The 21,042-nt window shown below is 38.3% G+C and overlaps 1 protein-coding gene and 1 pseudogene across 2 annotated transcripts in view; one reads left to right on the top strand and one right to left on the bottom strand.

Moving 5' to 3' along the window:
* Positions 1-21,042, bottom strand: part of GLG1 (golgi glycoprotein 1) — a 158,314-nt gene that overhangs the window by 79,075 nt on the left and 58,197 nt on the right. The gene's annotated exons all lie outside the window — the stretch shown is intronic.
* On the top strand, positions 11,985-13,384 carry LOC309853710 (cytochrome b-c1 complex subunit 7 pseudogene; annotated as a pseudogene). The gene has a single exon. The product of its transcript is annotated as a cytochrome b-c1 complex subunit 7 pseudogene (transcript).

Raw genomic sequence — 21,042 nt, 5'->3', positions numbered from 1 at the left:
TCCCGCAGGGAGCCTGCTTCTCCCTCTGCCTCTGCCTGCCAATCTGTCTGCCTGTGCTCGCTCTCTCCCCTTCTCTCTCTGATAAATAAATAAAATCTTTAAAAAAATAAAAAATAAAAAATGTAATTACAGGGGCGCTTGTGTGGCTCAGTGGGTTAAGCCTCTGCCTTTGGCTCAGTTCATGATCTCAGGATCCTGAGATCATGCCCCACATTGGGCTCTCTGCTTAGCAGGAAGCCTGCTCCCCCCCCCCCCCTCTTTGCCTGCTTGTGATCTCTCTGTCAAATGAATAAATAAAATCTTTTTTAAAAAATGTAATTACAGGGATGACTGGTGGCTCAGCTGGTTAAACCGCTGCCTTCAGCTCAAGTCATGATCCCAGGGTCCTGGGATCAAGTCCCTCATTGAGCTCCTTGCTCAGTGGGGAGCCTGCTTCTCTCTCTGCCTCTGCCTGCCATTCTGCCTGCTTATGCTTTCTCTCTCTGACAAATAAATAAATTATACCCTTTAAAAAATAAATAATAAAATAAAAATTTAATTACAAAAACATGTAATTTCTCTATCATAAGAAATACTGAGAACTCTTTCCTCATTTTCTCTGTTTTACTATTATAAATTAAAAATAGAGATACCTATAAGCCATAGGAGACAAGTCATCCTCAAAAGAATGTTTGGAGATACTTCTCACATAAGAGCTCAATGTTTTCATCAACTTCCTATTGGGTACTGCCCATTTCAAGAAATGTAGGGACTGTTTTATGATGACAAGCATTTAAAAATACAATTATGGCCTTATAAAGATTCTGCCTCATTTCCCCAGTTTAAATGAGCTTCTCGAGAACTAAGCCTTCCTCATGAGAGCCTAGAATCACCAGAGAGAGAAAAGTTACCTCCCATTACTCATTTTTTTTTCCTTCTCCCTAGGAGATGACTTAGAAATCTAGAATCTAGTTTAGTGCTGGTGGGAACATTTTTACATAATTTATGGGTGAAAGAAACAAGAGTCAGGCATTCCTACTGAATGCTTGACCAGATTCCCATCTAGCCTCAAGGGAAAGAATCTTCAACAGGTCAGTCAATCAGCATGGCTCCCAGCCCTGGTAGGCCTGTAGGTGTGATGGGATAAAAGGCCTTGTTTTCCATTGCCCAGTTTCCTGGATAAAGTTAGTTTAGAGCCTATGTTACCAGGGTGACACCAAGACCATTATCACTCAGTATAAAGCGGCTTGCTTTAATAAACTATTTTGTAGGAATTTCATCACAAAGGCCATACTTCCTCTGAACCGTGAAGCTGTAAAACACTACTACCATACTGCTACTATAAAAATATAGTATCAGGGGCGCCTGGGTGGCTCATGGATTAAAGCCTCTGCCTTCGGCTCAGGTCATGATCCCAGGGTCCTGGGATCGAGCCCACATAGAGCTCTCTGCTCAGCAGGGAGCCTGCCTCCTCCTCTCTCTCTGCCTGCTTCTTTGCCTATTTGTGATCTCTGTCTGTCAAATAAATAAATAAAATCTTTAAAAATATATATATAGTATCAAAATTCTTCTACAATAGCTACTCATAGTACTTTTCATACCTCCTAAAAACACACACAGTGTAATAGATCCCCTTATATCATTGTGTTTCAGACCCAACACGGTAGTAAGAACTCTGGACTAGGAGCCAAAAGACTTGAGTTATGATTCCACTTGCACTGCATATTCATTGTGTACCACCCTTGATCAAGTCACATAATTCTTTAAGCTCTAAATTTCATGTCTGTAAACATAGATAAACCCTGCTTTACCTACCTCACGGGGCTGTTGTAAGTAGAATGAGGACATTGAAAATTAGAGGGCCTTGCAAATATAAGATAGTATGGCCTTTCATTCTCTGTAAATAATCATTTAAGCATCAAAAGTAACAGTAATGCTTTCTAGTAGGCCATAATTCATGCAAAGAATATGAATTTAAAATACATGACATACATACTTAATTGTATGTGATCATACTATCCCTGAAGAATACATAAAAAATGTATTTTCACTACATACCCTTTTGTACCTTTTGAATTTTGTGCCAAATGGAAAGAAAAAGTCAAAGATAATTCCAGTTTAAGCTTAAACAGAGACACTAATGAAAATATTTGGAATACATCTTCATGGCTGAGGCAACAGAAGGAGTTTGACAATACACTCATCACAGTCCATGTTTTTCTATTTTCCTTCTCTTCCACTGTCTATTTCAAAGGGATTGTGGGGGTATGGGGGCAGAGTATGGGAAATCCACTCTCTGGGACATATCAAGTAGCAATCTGGCCCTCTCAAGAATCCTAGATTGGTAGTTCTGTTCTAAGAAAAGCACATTAACCATTTTATGGTTTAGTTTTCCTAGTATGGTCAACTTTAATGTGGGAGTTCTACAGTGAGAGGTGCAAACAAAATTCTTTGAAAGACATGGTATGATTAATAAACAGAGTACCAATTTTGTTATGGCATCCTTTATATTTGTATGGCATCCTTTATATTCTTAATTTATTTGCTATCTCAGTTAATTTGGAATAGCTAAATACAGGTCCAAATTTGTCATAGCAATAGCTACTATAGCCAAAAGCAAGGCGGGAAACTAAAATAGAAAACTTCCAGGCATCTGACAATATTATTAAAGTTTACACCCAGTAAATCTGGAATGATTCTGTCAATGTAGTTCAGTACCTCCAATCCGACTATGTTACTTCTGTAAGTTTGAAAACATAAAACCAAAAAATGCATATAAAATTGCCAGATGCAAAAAAAGTCCCAAATAAAATATAATTTCTCATGCACTATACCCAAGTATCTAAAAATATCACATTTCTTCCATTCCGACCAGTGGTTAGTGCACTGTTTACTTTAACTTGTCTAAAGAGAAGCACACAGCGCTGAGCTGCCAGAATGCGCAGAACCCTTTCCGTATAACCCAGAGCAGATGACTAGTGCTTCTGAAAGAGAAGAGCTGTGATTCAGGGACTTGACTTTCATCTGAATAAGAGAGCCACAGCATAACTCTGAAGGATGTGTAAGTTTTGAAGCAGAAGCCAGCACAAAGACAGAAATGAGGGTAGGTGAGAGAGATAAAGACCATTTGAATCCTGGGAAATGCTATGCTAAAATGGGGGAAGAACAGTATCTCATACCTCAGCATCAGTGGACATGAAAAGTGTCAGAGCAGCAGATATTTTTACACAGATAGTCTCTCCTTGAAAGAGAGTCACGTCAAGAAAATGAATAGGCAAAAGTAATCACTACTGAACAATACAGCAGTTATGGAGAAAGATAAATATAACAGACAAATGTAAAAAAGAAAACCTGAATCCAGTTAAAGATAATGACAGATACAGCTATTAGAACCTATAGAAACTCCTATAAGTGGTCCTGACCAAAAGCTATAAAGGGTATTATGTCCTAAAACTCATAAAATCGTCAGAAGGTCAAGGAATGAACATAATTTAAAGAGACTTTATCCAAGACATTTTCAAATTTGGGGGACTTCTTCCATACACCTCACAACTGTCTGAGTGAGGCACCGCAAAATTGAACACCACCTATGTAGTCCAAAATCACTTCCTCATGCACCCCTGTACCATTCTACCTTTCCACTTAAGTTAAAAATGGGGAATTCAGGCACCTGGATGGCTCAGTGTGTTAAGCCTCTGCCTTCAGCTCAGGTCATGATCTCAGGGTCCTGGGATCGAGCCCCACATCAGGCTCTCTGCTCAGCAGGGAGCCTGCTTCCCCTCCCCCCCTCTGTCTACCTCTCTGCCTACTTGTGATCTCTCTCTGTGTGTCAAATAAATACAATCTTTAAAAAAAATAAAAATAAATAAAAATTAAAATGGGGAATTCGTGGGTACCTGGGTGCCTCAGTCAGTTAAGCCTTTGGCTTAGGTAATGATTCCAGGGTCCTGGGATTGAGCCCTACATCAGGCTCTCTCCTCTGCAGACAGCCTGCTTCTCCCTCTGCCTTACTCTCATGAATAAATAAAATCTTTTAAATAAATAAAGAAAATAAACCCCCTTCTTTTAAAAAAAATGGGGAAGTCTTTTGTGCAACGTCATACAATCATCTGCTGGCTGAATGGACTAAGGTTCCATATGAATGCTATTAACTACAGAAAAAAAATCAAATCTGTGTGAAAACTGAACTGGAAAAATTTAGCATATCTGAGCATTCTTTTGAGATTTAAAAACACAGCTATAAAACAAATATAATCGTTCAAATATCAAAAACAAAACCAGTACCCCAACACAAAAATCCAAACTCAAAAGAAAACTCCACCTTTTCCTTTATTTTCCTGTAATTCCAATTCAAGGAAGGAGCATAATTTAAAGAGACTTTATCCAAGATAAAACCCCAAATCTAAACCCTGTCATGTCACACCTAGGAAACAACACTTAATGACTATTTTCAAAAGCTAGTCTGTAGCCAAACTGTCATATGAAAAAGATGGTGTGTGTTTAATACCTGTGCGTCATACACATAAGTAAATCTTCGGATTCCCTATCACATCTAATCCTCTATCTACTTGGTAATGCCTCCACTTAATATTCTTCTATCTGGCATGTAACTTCTTTTGAATGACAACAAAACTACACACTAAAATTTAGCAGACCTACAGGAATATTCTGGTCAAGAACTCATCATTGGGTAGTTCCTAATGACTGGTACTGATGTGTGTGCTACAAAAACCTGTTGGTTACCACAGCAAACTGGACGAGTACGCGTTAGCATGGCAAAGGGATGCTGAGTCAGGGTCCATCCTGGTCCTCTGGCCCCCTTTTTCCTCCAAAAAAAAAGTGAGACTGGTAACTTCTCTCCAGAAAGAGAAAATGTGGGCACTGGGGCTGAACTATACATTTTAAAGTGGTAAATTTTGTAAATTTTATGCTATATTATGAGTATTTATCATAAAATACCAATGCAAGAAAGAAATGGGCTTTAACGTGAGATTTGAACCCTCAACTACTCAACAGAAATTCTGGATGATTTCCTTCTAGCCTCAATCCTCTTAAAACACACTTTATAAGTGGAGCAGAGAATTAGGGAACTCTTATACGCTAGGGTTCACAGCTTGAAATAGGAACTAGACAATCAAAGAAATCATGAAATTAAGTAATTTGGCTGACAGTCCCATAAATAAATCTACAGGCTCTGTGGACTATGGATGAGATTTGTTCTTGTTTTAATTTGGGCACTAGGCTCCTGGCTTAGAAATAAACTGCAAACTCTGATCATAATCTCTCTCTTGTTGGAGGTGCAGTGTACAAATACATTATCTACAGAGTCTTAAATGATGGATCAGATGATCCAACAAACAAATGATCATCCCACAGCAAAAACAAGAAAAGCTGACACATGTGGTGGATGGAATGACTACTACCAGAAACTGGATATGCAACCGTGATTCTTTAATACAGTGGTCTATATGCGGATTGATCATGTCCCTAGGTGATAATGTTCCACTCTCCAGTCTGGGCTGAAGAAGGACCACAAGAAGGCACTGATAACTAAGACCAACTCTGTCGACATGACTTAAGACTAAAGACCGTCTGTGCTCAACATGACATGCTTGTTATTTCAGGGAATCTCTGCCCAAAAAAGACAGACTATAAATCAGTTAATAACTTCACTATTTGATTCAGGGAATTCCTAGGAGATCAACGTATCAGAGTCAAGAGTGTTCTAGTCTGAGCAAATAACTTCCTTACTGAATATGCTTATGTGTCAAGAATTGCTTTGGGACACGTGGGTGGCTCAGTTGGGCTCAGTTCATGTTCCCAGGGTCCTAGATCAAGTTCCACATTAGGCTCCTTCCTCAGTGGGGAGTCTGCTTCTCCCTCTGCTTCTGCTTGCTTGCTCTCTGACAAATAAAATCTTCAAAAAAAAAAAAGAATCACTTTAAGACCTTTACATTGAAGTGTCCAACAACCCCAAATTATTATATCACAGATCTGTCCAATAACAATCAATACCCTTCTTTAGAAGGCCATTTGAAACCATTTGATCTCAGACCTCAAGGCCACTGAAATATCCCAATTTTGACTTCTTCCTGTCAAGGTGGTGTTCTCCTTTCTGTATTAAGTTCTAATAAATTCAGCTTTGCTTTATTAACAGATTGGTGAAATTTAGGAGAGTTTATCAGGGTCTATGCCATTTGGTTAAGGTACAGCTCAAGGAAGGAAATCCATAGCTAAACTGGGAAAAAACTCAATTGATAACATTTTAAAAACTGAATCTTCGGCGGGGGGTACAAACATCATTAATGTGCATAATATAATCTAATAAAATCTTTGAAAATTTCCCACATTTTTTCTTTCTTAGAAATATCAATCTACAGTTGAGAGAACAAGGTACTACTAAGTATATAGCAATAATCACCACTACGTCAAACTATAAATGCTGAAATGCTTAATTAAACACTTACTTGGGGAAATACTGACGGATTAACATAAACGTTAATAAAGATGCAGTATTTTACAAGAGTTACCCATAATCTTCAGATCATATCTTTGCCTTTTTTAAGTCATAATTTTCTTTTATAAAATGATTTGATTTTGAAACCAAAGTGCAAAGAACAAAAGACCAGGAGGATCCTTTTAATGGTACTCCAACTGAGCTAATGATCACTACATGGCCTAAATAAGTCACAACTCCCAATGCTTCCGCTGGAATAGGTGGAAAACTAAATAAAAAGCGAGACATTTTAACTCTAACTGTTTGCATACCTAATATGATTTCATAAAAACAATACTACCTTTCTGAAGAAGGGGAAATACTGCCATACAAAAGGAGAAGTGAAAGTAAAGAAAGGGAGTAAATAGGTCACTGGGAGAAGTGAAAGGAGGTAAGTGGAACCACTGCAGATCCTTCGAGAATCACTGTTTTAAAACACTTCATAGGGGCGCCTGGGTGGCTCAGTGGGTTAAGGCCTCTGCTTTCAGCTCAGGTCATGATCCCAGGGTCCTGGGATCGAGCCCCACATCTGGTTCTCTGCTCAGCAGGGAGCCTGCTTCCTCCTCTCTCTCTGTCTATCTCTCTGCCTACTTGTGATCTCTGTCTGTCAAATAAATAAATAAATCTTTAAAAAAAAAAACACTTCATAAAGTACGTCGATGGCTCAAATATGTATTACTTCTCAGGTAAAGAACGTTCACCTCCAGTAACTGAAAAAAGGACACTCCCAACTATTTCTAAGCACTCATTACTATATAGTCTATAGGACTGGTTCTGCAGCATAGACTGGAAAGAACTGGGATCAGATTTACGTTCTTCAAGGTACTAGCTGGACTGATTTGACTCTTGGAGGCTAGATTTCCTATCTATAAATGAGGATGAGTATTTATTATATACGTAGGAATAAGTAAGACAAAACATATAAAGCACCTATGAGTGCTCACTGTAAGCTATAATAAGTATTATCTATAATAATATTGTTATAGTATACTTCTAGAAGAATGTTAACTTTGTACTGCCTTAACTCTAAAATAAATAAATCAATCCCTAAAATAAGGGAAAGAAATAAATAAAAAGAGGTTTTCTTTTTAAACCTCAACTTAAAAGTTTATAGTTATATAGATTCTTAGCTACAGGAAGGCAACTTCAGTTTAAAGAGTTGAATTACATTAGGATAAACTGGAATAAAGGCATAAATTTTTTTTAAAGATTTTATTTATTTATTTATTTGACAGAAATCACAAGTAACCAGAGAGGCAGGTGGAAAGAGGGGGAAACAGGCTCCCCACTCAGCAGAGAAACTGATGCAGGTTTCGATCCCAGGACCCTGAGATCACGACCTGAGCCGAAGGTAGAGGCTTAAGCCACTGAGCCACCCAGGTCCCCCAAGGCATAAATTAATTTAGGAAATTATGGTAGAAAAATCTTATCCCAATGGAAAGAACAGTCTTTAAATGGCTTCATCAAGTTTACTTAGCACAAATAAGTGTGTGTAGAATTTCTGCCTGCCCCTCACCCTAATCTCTCAATCTAACATCCATATACATATCCAGGCATGGTATCTATTTTGAACTTCATTTAGGTTGTTTCTAAGTAAACATCAGAGGATTAAATAGTTCTTGTTTTCTTCACTCACGTTTTAAGTCTCCAAGAACCTTTATATTTAAATGCAACTGTTCAGATGCAGTTATCTTTAAATATGCAAACAAACCAAGGCTATTAGTCACCTAATAACACTTTTCTCAATCACTTGGGAAATGTTTTTAGTTCACCTCGGGCAGTCAATGCACTTTTCTCATCACATCAAACTCAAATTGATTCATTCTGTGAAAATAAATATTACTTGTGGCCAACTGGCCAACTTAATAATAAGATCAATGATTGACAATTCAATCTAAATGTCCTGCATTCATCTGGGTTTGTTACCTCAAATCACCTAACAGCCACCTGTAAACAGGTACTGTAATGCAGTGCAAAATGGTGGCTCAGTTGGTTAAGCTTCTGCCTTGGGCTCAGGCAATGATCCCAGGGTCCTGGGACTGAGTCCCTCACTGGGCTCCCTGTTCAGTGGGGAGTCTACTTCTTCATCTCCTTCTGCCGCTTCCCCCTGCTTGTGCTCATGTGCTCACTTGTGCTTTCTCTCAAATAAAATCTTAAGGAAGGAAGGAAAGGAAGGAAGGAAGGAAGGAGCGAGTACAAAAGAGGTTCAGGACTACACTACCATAATTCTTCTGAATACACTCAGATCTTCAACACTGTCTTTTAACATTTTGATAATCACAATTATTATTCTTCAGGAGAATATTGGGAAATGTAATGTTGAAAATACGGGGCTTTGACTAAAGGTCTTTGAATCTTTAGTCTACATCAGAAACAGAGAAGATAAGGACTAGAGGAAAGTCTGCTATGTCGAAGATAATATATTAAATTCCAACATCTGATACCAATGAAATACCTCACAGAGCACAGAAAGAGCACAGAATAAATAATTTAAGTGAGCCACAAAAAGCTTTGGAAAAGTTCATTCTCCAAGAGAAATCTTACTAAATAACCCACATTACAGAACTTGACTGGGCAAATGCTCTCTACATTAGGCAGAACATACCCAATTCATATACCTATTCAGAAGCAAGAGATGATACCTAATGACAGAAAACATATTTTTGTTTCAATTTCAAAAGGGAAAAAGAGATGGGGTGGGGTGGATAGTAGAAAGTCAATTTGGGATTGCTCTCTTGCTCTCAAAATCTTGCTTCTGGGGCCAAGGAATTTTTTTTTTAGGCCATTTACCTATATTCTCTATGTTCCTTATTTTTACCACATTATGCAAGGGAAAAAAACTTGAAGCATTTAAATGAGACTTGCCTTTCCGTAACATATACTAAATAAAATCCACAAAATGAAACACTCTACAACTCATTTAAAATATTCACTTCAGTTGTAAATAGTATGGTATACTTGTATATGTCTACTGTGAGTCATTTGTGTGGTTAAGAATCTTACAATGTGGGGCACCTGCCTGGCTCAGTGGGTTAAAGCCTCTGCCTTCAGCTCAGGTCATGATCCCGGGGTCCTGGGATCAAGCCCTGCATCCGGCTCTCTGCTCTGCGGGGAGCCTGCTTTCTTCTCTCTCTCTCTGCCTGCCTCTCTGCCTACTTGTGATCTCTGTCAAATAAATAAATAAATAAATAAATAAATAAATAAAAAATCTTACAATGCTATGGTGCTGATAGCTAATTATGGCATTAAGGTAAGGAATTCAGATGCATATACACAAACTAACCTAGGTGATCCACGACAGATTTTAAAATAAAAATAAAATTTAGGACATACTAAGATATCTTAGATTATTTTATCTCATTAAGTAACTTATTAAAAACCTTTAGCTAGAACTTCAATTTCTAAACTTTATCTCTAAATTAACAATTACACAAGGAGGGGCACCTAACTGGCTCAGCCAGTGAGGTGTGTAACTTGGTCTCGGGATTGTAGGAGCCCTAAGTTGGATGTCGAGATTGTTTAAAATAAAATCTTAAAAAAAAACTTAGCCAATGCTCATTTTAAAATATAAATATGGAGTAATTTTGGCCTCAGAGCAAGTTAATGAGGTTTCAGAAAAGTGAATACATTAATACCTTCTTTCTAAAAGGTTTGCCACTGAATAAATGATCTCACTATCCATGACTTATAAAAATAATTTATTCAACCGGTTACTAAAATTGTCCCTGCTTCTAGACAAAGAAACAGTGTATAGAAATGGGAAGCTGACTTCCCTGGTTTAAGACAGTCTCCGGGAGCACCGGGGTGGCTCAGTTGGTTTAGTGTTCAACTCTTGATTTTGCCTCAGGTCATGACCTCAGGATCATGAGCTTGAGCCCCATATCAGGCTCTAGGATTCTCTCTCCCTCTCCCTCTGCCCCTCTCCCTGCAACCCCAGCTTGTACAGACCCTCTTGAAAAATACATACATACATACATACATACATACATACATACTAGTCTCCTATTAGTTCACTTTAGGGCCATTAAAAACTCCCAAGTTTTTCTGGTTTTATTTTGTTCCTCTTCTCTCTTGGGGTACTGCCTTAATTAATAAACACAAGGGCGCCTGGGTGGCTCAGTGGGTTAAGCCTCTGCCTTCGGCTCAGGTCATGATCTCAGGGTCCTGGGATCGAGCCCCACATCAGGCTCTCTGTTCAACAGGGACCTTGCTTCCTCCTCTCTCTCTGCCTACTTGTGATCTCTCTCTGTCAAATAAATAAATAAAATCTTAAAAAACAAAATAAAAATAAACACAAGAGAATTCCTAAGTTACCTTTTCAAACTTTTCCCTGTTTCACCAATACCTTAATAAATATAATTATACATCCTAAGTCTCAGAAACACAAAAACAGAAAAAATAAACAGCAGATTCTTTTCCCAGAGATGAATAATCACCCTTGCCTTAGAATTTAAGATTAGTTTAATTTAGGATTAACTATTAATTAATTTAAGATAAACTACTTAAGATTAAATAGTTTACATCATCAAATGCCCCCAAAATAGATCAGACAAAAGTATCTTGCTTCTATGTATTGCCTTAAGGCTACAGATTCCATATATGACAAAACTCAATTTTTTTTTTCATATTCAGTTTTCTTTTTGTTTAGTGAGGAAACTAACAGACCGGGTAAGACTGTGATATTGTTAATTTCAATTCTGATTCTACCAGTTAACTTGTGTTATTATTTGGGAGAAGCCAATCGTTAATCTCATCCTTTGCCATTAGAATTTTTGAATCTGAGGGGCGTCTGGGTCATAGTCCTTCAGCTCAGGTCATAGTCCCAGGGTCTTGGGATCGAGCCCTGCATTGGGGTCTCTGCTCAGCGGCAGCAGGGAGCCTGCATCCTCCTTTCTTTGTCTGCTTCTCTGCCTACTTGTGATCTCTGTCTGTCAAATAAATAAAATCTTAAAAAAAAATTTTTTTTTTGATCTGAACTATGGTAAAAAGAGAAAAACACATTTTTTAAAAACCATTCTCCTATAAAAAATAGACCCACCCTTTCTGAAGCCCTCTGACAATTTTGATAGTATAACTACCAACTCACAACAGCTTTACATCTGTGAAAAATATCCACTTCCAAATAGAAGGATCATTTAAATTGTCTCTGATGCCAAAAGTTGCTTTCTTGTGAGATATATATATATATACATATATATACATGGTATTGATTTAATCTACTGACGGCAGCTTAAACTTTGATTTTCAGAACAGAAGAATAACTAATTCAGGATGAAAGATTTCAACTCTTGAAGTCAATGTTCAGGATCAGTCTCTGAATGAGAACCTGACTCACAGCAAGTACTGGAGCTGCTCCTCCATTCTAAAAATATCTGCCACAGGGCACCTTATTCATTCCAAACTGAATAAGAATTTCAAATCTATGTTCTAATTCTTACTTGGTGCAACCATGACATCACAGAGCAGGCAAATGCACAAGAAATTCTGCTACAGTAATTTGGCTACGAGTTTTACCTATCTTGAAATTCTTCCTTTAAACATTAAAATCCTAATGAAATAAATTCACAAAACCCCTACTCTCTCTGGCAATATTTTTCTTTTCAGATAACTGAGGGCAGTGGGGCATCTGGGTGGGTGAGTTGGTTGGTCGTCCGACTTAGGTTGGTCCTCCGACTTAGGTTTCTGGCTCTGGTCATGATCTCAGGGTGTGGGATTGAGACCCATAATGGGTTCCACACACAGCACAGAGTCTGCTTAGGATTCTCTCCCTATCCCTCTGCCCCTCCCTCTTTCCCTCTCTCTGAAATAAAATAATCTTTTAAATAAATAAATAAATAGCTGAGGGCAGTTCCAGGAAGGCAGTGATCATAGTTTGGGCCATCACAACATGAGGGACACACTGGCATTCAATATACATTTATTTGGTTGACAGAAATTCTACCTGATTCTCTAGGCTTCCAAAGGCAAGCTGTCAGTTACTGAGGTCACAATGAAATAAAGAGCTTCTCCCCAACTTCTTCCTTTTGGGTCTATGTTTCAGGTTTTTAAATTTTAACATCAGTGCCACATTAAAACCAAAACTATGCAATGACTTCAAGCTGGATGGGACAAGAAATTACTAAATAAAGAGATAAAAGAGCACTATTCTCAGAAAATTAAGCCCACTATTTCGGTTTCTTGATGGAAAAGTACTACGACAGAGAAGAAAAGGGTTATCAAGAATTACATTTCTGGGGTCAAAATGGCGAGCAGGCCTGCCGCTGCAGCATCAAGCCAGTGGCTGGAGGGTATTCAAAAGTGGTACTACAATGCTGCAGGGTTCAACAGACTGAGGTTAATGCAAGATGATATGATATGTGAGATGATGTGAAAGAAGATGTAAGAAGGCTTCCTGAAAACCTTTACAATGACAGGATGTTTCGCATTAAGAAGGCACTGGAACTGACCATGAGGCATCAGATCTTGTCTAAAGAGCAATGGACAAAATATGAGGAGAATAAATTCTACCTTGAACCATATCTGAAAGAAGTTATTCGGGAAAGGAAAGAGAGAGAAGAAGGGGCAAAGAAGTAATCATAGAGTTGAAAACTGGTTGCAGCTGCCCTCAAGTATTTTTAAGAAGTTAAATAAACATGAAATGTACAATTTAGAACTATCTGAGCTGGAAATGTATTGCTTTAAATAGATGTCTATTATCATTATTAAAAAAAAAAATTACATTTCTGGAGTTCCTCTGCAAACGTCTGAAGGAATTCATCACCATTATTTATTTAAATCCAATTCTCCAGGTAGAAACTGCTCATGCTTCAAAAGAAGCTTTTAGAAATGACCAAGAAAAAAAAAAATCCCACATGAATAAACACCAATGGATTAGATCTGAAGGGGAAAAAAAGACAACTTCTGAAAGTCAACTCATCTCATGAGACAACTTATGTTGTCTCTTTAACTCCCACCCCGCCACCACCCCATATCTATCCTTTTAATAACTTCTAAAATCAGGCAGATATAAACTGGTTATAACTTATGTGTAAGGTAACTTTCTGCCTCAGAAATCAATCAATCTCATGCAGAATCTCTCAGTAAACTCTGCCTCATTTCCTTCTTGCAAGCACCTATCTGGGACAGTTACAAGACTGCCTGACTTTGGGTAGCACGTGTGAGGCACAAAGCAACGCGTGTGGATGAACACCAGTCAGCCTCATGTAAGGCGCGGAAAGGACCTGCATTTTCTTAGTTCCATGGGGAGGGAAGAAATGTTGACAGGGAGAGGGGCTGACCATTAAAAGAAAAAAAGAGGGACGCCTGGGTGGCTCAGTTGGTTAAGCGGCTGCCTTCGGCTCAGGTCATGATCCCAGCGTCCTGGGATCGAGTCCCACCATCGGGCTCCTTGCTCCGCAGGGAGCCTGCTTCTCCCTCTGACTCTGCCTGCCACTGTCTGCCTGTGCTTGCTGTCTCTCTCTCTGACAAATAAATAAATAAAATCTTTAAAAAAAAAGAAAAAGAAAACAGAGCTAAAGAGCAAAATGTGACTATATTCCCAGGATAAAAAATGGAAAAATAATTAAGAGGAAATCATAGGAAAGCCATCTTCTAGACAGAAAGAAAACCCCTTTTCTTAGTTTCTCAACAGCTGCTTAAGGAAAGGCTTCCTAGCTAGCTTCCACGGAGTCTAACAAAGCCGCTCCTCTGTTCTTCCCCAACTCCACTCGGTCTGCCATCTGAGTGCCCCGGATCTAACTCAACAAAGATTCTGCATAAAATTTTCAGTGGTCTTTATCCAACTAAAATTTGCTGCTAAATTAAAGAATAAAAAGGAACTTTACTCTTTTGTAAAGGGGAAATATATACATCACCTACTAAACAGGGAACTGTTTCCATCTAATTGTCTCAAACCACTGCAAACAGACATTCAACTTGTCATGTGAGCGGCAATTTTGTTTTGTGAGAAATGAAACTCCAAGTTATACTTCTGTTCTACAGAAAGTAGAAAACTTTTCTTATAATATAGGGAGAAGGGAGATAAAAGCCAGAAGAATCTGTTTTAGCCTTAATTTTTAAAAAAGTGAAAGGGGAAATACAGACGGCTATGTCTTAACTCTTGTTGAAACCATCGTGTTTTTTTTTTAAAGATTTTATTTATTTATTTGACAGAGAGAGATCACAAGTAGGCAGAGAGGCAGGCAGAGAGAGAGAGAGGAGGAAGCAGGCTCCCCGGTGAGCAGAGAGCCCGATGCGGGACTCGATCCCAGGACCCTGAGATCATGACCTGAGCCGAAGGCAGCGGCCTAACCCACTGAGCCACCCAGGCGCCCAAACCATCGTTTTTTATTAAAAAACTTTTATTTAAAAAAACCTTGTATTAAAAAAAGAAAAAACTAAAACTAAAGTATAACAAATTTAAAACTGATAAAAAGGGGTGCTCAGAGGGTTAAGCCTCTGCCTTCGCTCAGGCTCAGGTCATGGTCTCAGGGTCCTGGGATCAAGCCCTGCATCAGCATCAGCAGGGAGCCTGCTTCCCCCCAACCCTCTGCCTGCCTCTCTGCCTACCTGTGATCTCTCTCAAATAAATAAATAAAATCTTTAAAAAAAAAATAAAGCTGATAAAAAGAATTTTGATGCTTTTTAAAGATGTTACTAAAACTGTGCTATGTTTATTCTGAACAATCTCAAAACCTGTAAGTACTAGCAAGGGATAAGAATTTACTATGCTTCCCATTAAGGCCTGATCCTGACTTAGAATCTCTACATGCTTTTTAAAAAAGAATCTCTATACATATTCTTGACTCAAACTACATGGCATACTTATACCATTTAAATTTAGGTTAACTATATTCAGTGTATGTGGTATTTCGGAGGTGATTGCAGAGTTGGCAATTTACTGGTTACAATAAGTGAGGGAAAGAAGAATAAAGGATGGTGGTGCCCTAGTTTCTGGGTTGGGGGACAAAGTGGGTGGTGGCAGCTTCACTGGGAAGTAAAGTCCAGGCCCAGGAGGCTTGGAGAAGCAGGTCCTCAGCTCAGTTCCAGAGCTGTGGAGGCTGAAGTGCCCATGGACACCCCCCACACATGTAGTTGGCAGTATGGGTCTGGAGCTTAGAAAAAGGTTTAGGGCTATGACAGAGATACAGGAATCATCACATTTACCTGGGATGAACTCACCTCGGTCAAGTGAGAATAGAACCATGACATTTAAGCACCTGATTAAGGGGGTGACTGAGAAAGAAGAGTCTGATAGAAAAGACACAGAGAAATGTTTTTAATTTTTATTTTAATTCCTTAATTAATTAATTCCTTAATTAACATACAGTCTTACAGTAGTTTCAGGTGTACAATGTAGTGACTTAACAATTCCATACATCACCTGGTGCTCATCCCAACTCCTTAATCCCCATCACCACCCCCACCCACCTCCCCTCTGGTAACCATCAGTTTGTTCTCTATAATTAAATCTGTTTCTTACTGTCTCTTTTTTCCCCCTTTGCTCATTTTCTTAAATTCCACGTATGAAATATCATATTTGTCTTTCTCTTACTTCGCTTATTAGCATTATACTCTCTACAGCTCCATCTACATCATTGCAAATGGTAAGATTTCATTCTTTTCATGGCTACATTATATTCCATCATATATAATATATATATATATCATCCCTTCTTTATCCATTCATCAATCAATGGATACTTGGGCTATTTCCATAATTTGGCTATTATAAATAATCCTGGTATAAACACTGAGGTGCATGTATCCCTTTGAATTAGTGTTTTTATATTCTTTGGGTAAATATCCAGTAGTGCCAGTGCTGGATCATAGGACAGATCTATTTTTAACTATCTAAGGAACTTCCACACTATTTTACACAGTGGCCTGCACAAGTATGCATTCCCACCAAATAAGCAAGAGGGTTCCTTTTTCTACATATCCTTACCAACACCCACTGTTTGTGTTGTTGATTTTAGCCATTCTGACAGGCATGACGTGATAACTCAGTGTAGTTTTGATTTTCACTTCCCTGATGATGAATTATGTTGATCATCTCTTTATGTGTCTATTGGCCACCTGGATGTCTTTTTTGGAAAAATGTCCGTTAATGTCTTCTGCCCATTTTTAAATTGGATTATTTGTTTTTTGGGTGTTGAGTTATATCAGTTCTTTATATATTTTGCATACCAACCCTTTATCAGAAATATTATTTGCAAGTATCTTCTCCCATTCTATAGGCTGCCTTTTAGTTTTGTGGACTGTTTCTTTCCCTATGCAGAAACCTTTTATTTTGATGTAGTCTCAAATTTATTTTTTGCTGTTGTTTTCCTTGCCTCAGAAGACATATCTAGAAAAAAGTTGCTACAGCCAAAGTCAAAGAGGTCACTGCCTCCTCAGAAAAATGTTTTAAGAAGATAGTGGTCACAAATTCATCATTGTATTTACATGAAATGTCCAAAAATGGCAATTTAGAGACAGAAAGTAGATCAGAAGCATCTAGGCATGGGAATTAATGGGGATTAACTATAAATGGGCATCAGGGACCTTTGGTTGGGGGGATAAATATATTCTAAAACTGATTTATGGTGGTAGTTACGTTATTCAGTAAAGTTATTAAAAATAACTGTAAACTTGAAATGAGTGACTATGTTAAACATCCTTCAGTAGAGCTGTTTTTTAAAAAATGAAGGGTGAGTATTGCATCTTCCACACTGTGACATGTGACATGCGAGAAAATGTTTGGTGAGATTTATAGTAACCAAAATTATGGGCTCCACAACAAGCAAGCTGGAAACCCTGTCCACAGATATCTAAGCATGTATTCTAGTTTTTTAAAAGGAGAGAGATGTTTTAGTTGTTAAAGTTCATGGCAGCCCTCAAAGTTCAGAAAGTAAAATTTGGTACACATATACAGAGAGCAAAGAGACTATGTAATAAGTAGATGGTGTTTAATTTTTCAAAAAGGCCCCAAATGGAATCACTTGTGCTAACCCAAGACTTATCACTTAACTTTACCACAGTTTCAACCCATCTCAGGAATGTAATCTTAAACCACTCAACCTAGAATTTCCTAGTCAATACTACTTGAGGTAATCTGCCTGGCAGACCCCCTCTGGTCCACAAGGATGAGGTACTCCACTCCTGCCTTGGCCCTGATCTTTCTGCCTACAGAAGTCTCCGATTTTGTATCACTTTCTGGAGCTCCTTTCTATTTGCCAAATAGGATGCTGTCCAATTCATCACTGTATAAAACTAATCTGACCTTCAAATTACTCAGCTGAATTTTGTTTTTTAACAGTGACCAATTCCCAATCAGGTACATTTGGAAATACGAAGGGGCACTTTTGTTTATCACACGGACTTGGGCTAACACTGACATTTGGAAGGCAATGTTTAAACTACAATTTAGGGATGCCTGGGTGGCTCAGTCGGTTAGCTCAGGTCATGATCCCAGGGTCCTGGGATCAAGTCCCACATCAGGCTCCTTGCTCAGCAGGGGGCCTGCTTCTCTGGGGCACCTGGATGGCTAAGTGGGTTAAGCCTCTGCCTTCCGCTCAGGTCATGACCTTTGGGTCCTGGGATCGAGCTGGAGTCTGGCTCCCTGCTCAGTGGGGAGTCTGATTCTCTCTCTGCCCCTCCCTGCTGCTTGTGTTCTCACTCTCTCTCAAATAAATAAAGAAAATCTGAAAAGAATAATAGTAAATCAGGAATACACACTGGTATTCACTTACACTTTTTTTTTTTTAAGATTTTATTTATTTATTTGACAGAGATCACAAGCAGGCAGAGAGAGAGGAAGGGAAGCAGGCTCCCTGCTGAGCAGAGAGCCCGACTTGGGGCTTGATCCCAGGACCCTGGGATCATGACCTGAGCTGAAGTCAGAGGCTTCAGCTAACCCACTAACCCACCCAGGCACCCCATAGTATTCACTTACACTGAATAAAAGCTGCCCTGGTGTTACTGGGCCAAACAGATGTAAGCAGGCACATAACTTTTTATACTAATATAAAAATTATGAAAAGGGGCTAAGTGTGCTAAATGTCCTTAAATGGACAGGACAGTACTGCACATTGAGGAATGGTCCCTCCTAACCACCAAAAGCATTCCTACTGAAAAACACCGACTTAAACCATGTTCACATTAGCACCTCAAAAGGTTAAGTACCTACTGATTCTTATCCTAAAATATTTAAATATAAGGTATCTGTCTTACCAACAAAATATTCCACTACATGCAAATTGAAAATATAATTTCCCCAAATTTTGTTTGAAAAGTCACACAACTATTAGCTATTCAAATTTTAGAAAAAACATCAACTATTTTAAGAGATATTTAATTTTTCAGTTATTTCTCACTTAGTTTGAACCAGGCTTATAATTCCCTCTGAGCTTTAACCATTTTTTTGACAAACCGGGCAAGAACATTTATAAGCACTTCTCTGTAAGGCTGAAATGTAGTATTTTCCTTTGAATCTTTAGAAAGTGTAATTTCATTAGCTGCCTCAAGATACAAGTATAGTGTATCTCTTTAGTAAAGCATTAAACTGTATTACAGGGGTGCGTGGGTCGTTTGGTCAGTTAAGGATCTGACTCTTGATTTTAGCTCAGGTCGTGGTCTCAAGCTCTGCATCAGAATCCGTGCTAGGAGACTGTTTCAGGTTCTCTCTCTCTCTCCCTCCATCTCTGCCCCCTCAGCCACCACCACCCCCGCCCCAATCTTGCCTGTACATGTGCCCTCTCTCTCTAAAATAAATGAATAATTTTTTAAAATCTTTAAACTGTATTATAAAGGGTTCTATGTTCTTGAAGGGTGAAAATCTGTCTATTCCATTTTTTTATACACAGTGCCTAGTACATTTAGTACAAATAGTAGGTACTTCTATTTGTTTCAAGAATAAGTGAACAAAGTTACTGAAAACTAATAAGCCATATGATAAAGAAAATCTACCTGCATGCCTTTATTTTCAGGAGAATTAGCTAATTTTATATTGAAAAGCCTTAACAGTAATTTTATATGATTAAGAAACATTTGGATGAAGATCACAATGAATTAAATGACCACCCTAGCATAGGACAGACAAAGAACAGGAAGAGCCCACTTATTTGGAAAACGTAATACACCTAGTCAACACAAGATAAAATACACAGAAGTAAGAGAAAGGAGGACAGCAATTGGTTCCTTCTATTTGTCATGTTCTGATCTCTCTCCATCGCAAAGAACTACAAATTTTAGCCCATCTTCCATCACTTAACCCACACCTAGAATGAGTATTTGCAAATCAGTTTCCTTCTAGATATTTGGTCAGGGGAGGAGGGTTAGTAGAAGAGGAAGAGATGATTATTCAGAGAAGACACAGTTGTGGAGTAGTACCAGCACTGCAAGGAATACGAAATTGACTGTACTAATCTTGTCCTAAAAAGTATATACTTTCCTTTCTTACAATAGTCATCAAAAGCTTTTTTCTAAAGATGGGTGAGAGATTCCATCAAGTTTTGAGTACATGTTTTTATAATGTGGCCAAACGTTAAAGCTGGTGGGAAAAAGAGCTGCAAGACTCAACTGACAAGATCCCATGATGTCCTAGAATCTTAATATATCTCGGCCAATATGCTGACTTAAAAAGATAAGCACATGGGGAGCAGCGGCTCTGCTTCATGCCAGGCAGTGTCTCCGCAGGGTGTGGGTTTCCTAGTGGAACAGCAGTCACACCATATGGTGCTGCTTTTATTGGCAGAGGCAGGACAGAAGCTGCCAAAAATTCAATGTGCTATTTTGGGCCATGAAACGTGATAATTCCCAAATTTAAAACATTATGATTTTTAAACCAAAAAAGATCTTTTTTAAGATTTTAAATATTGGACTTTTGTAATTCAAGGCTCAACTAGGTAACAGCTGTCTTTGAATTAAGACAAAGACACAAACAAAAATCAAAAGTTGGGGAATAAGCTTGGCAGCTATTCTCTGAAAATAGTATTTTTTAAGGATTTAAACAAACTCTATAGTTATATTATAAATGTAAGGGTGTAATGTGTAGAAACAGTTTCTGAAATACTACATTTTGAAAACACTGAACGAGCGCAGTTGATGTGAGATGGTTAAAAGACGATTCATCAATAGGATGGCTTCTGTTCTTTCTCTCTAGCCACTTCTGTAAGTTCTAGCAAAGCAATACAATTTCAACTACTCAAATAAGATGATATAATGTTTGAACTCTGAGCAAGCCTGGAAATATTAACGTTGAATCCAACAAACTATTTAACCCTTACAAGTGCAGCCCTAGATTGGAATAATTAGGTCCAGGATTCTAAAATCAACTTCAAATGCTTTATTGAGGATGGTAATATTAATTTCAGAAAAGCAATTTTTGAGCTTCCACACTTGTGTCAATGCTAGCCTTTTCCCCAAGCCCGCTCCTTTTTCCTGAATTAGGTTAATTATAGATAATAAAAATAGCTCTTCATTTGCCCTGAAATAAAATGGGTTTTAGGAACTGCTTTACATAAAGCATGAAAAATTTAAAAGAAGGACTAGGTTCAATCTAAAATCACAAGTGAAAACTCCATTTTCCTGCCCACCCAATACACTGC

The sequence above is a fragment of the Mustela nivalis genome (assembly GCF_964662115.1).
Source record: "Mustela nivalis genome assembly, chromosome: 18".
NCBI classification, from domain to species: domain Eukaryota; kingdom Metazoa; phylum Chordata; class Mammalia; order Carnivora; family Mustelidae; genus Mustela; species Mustela nivalis.
This window is presented reverse-complemented; position numbering and strand designations above follow the sequence as displayed.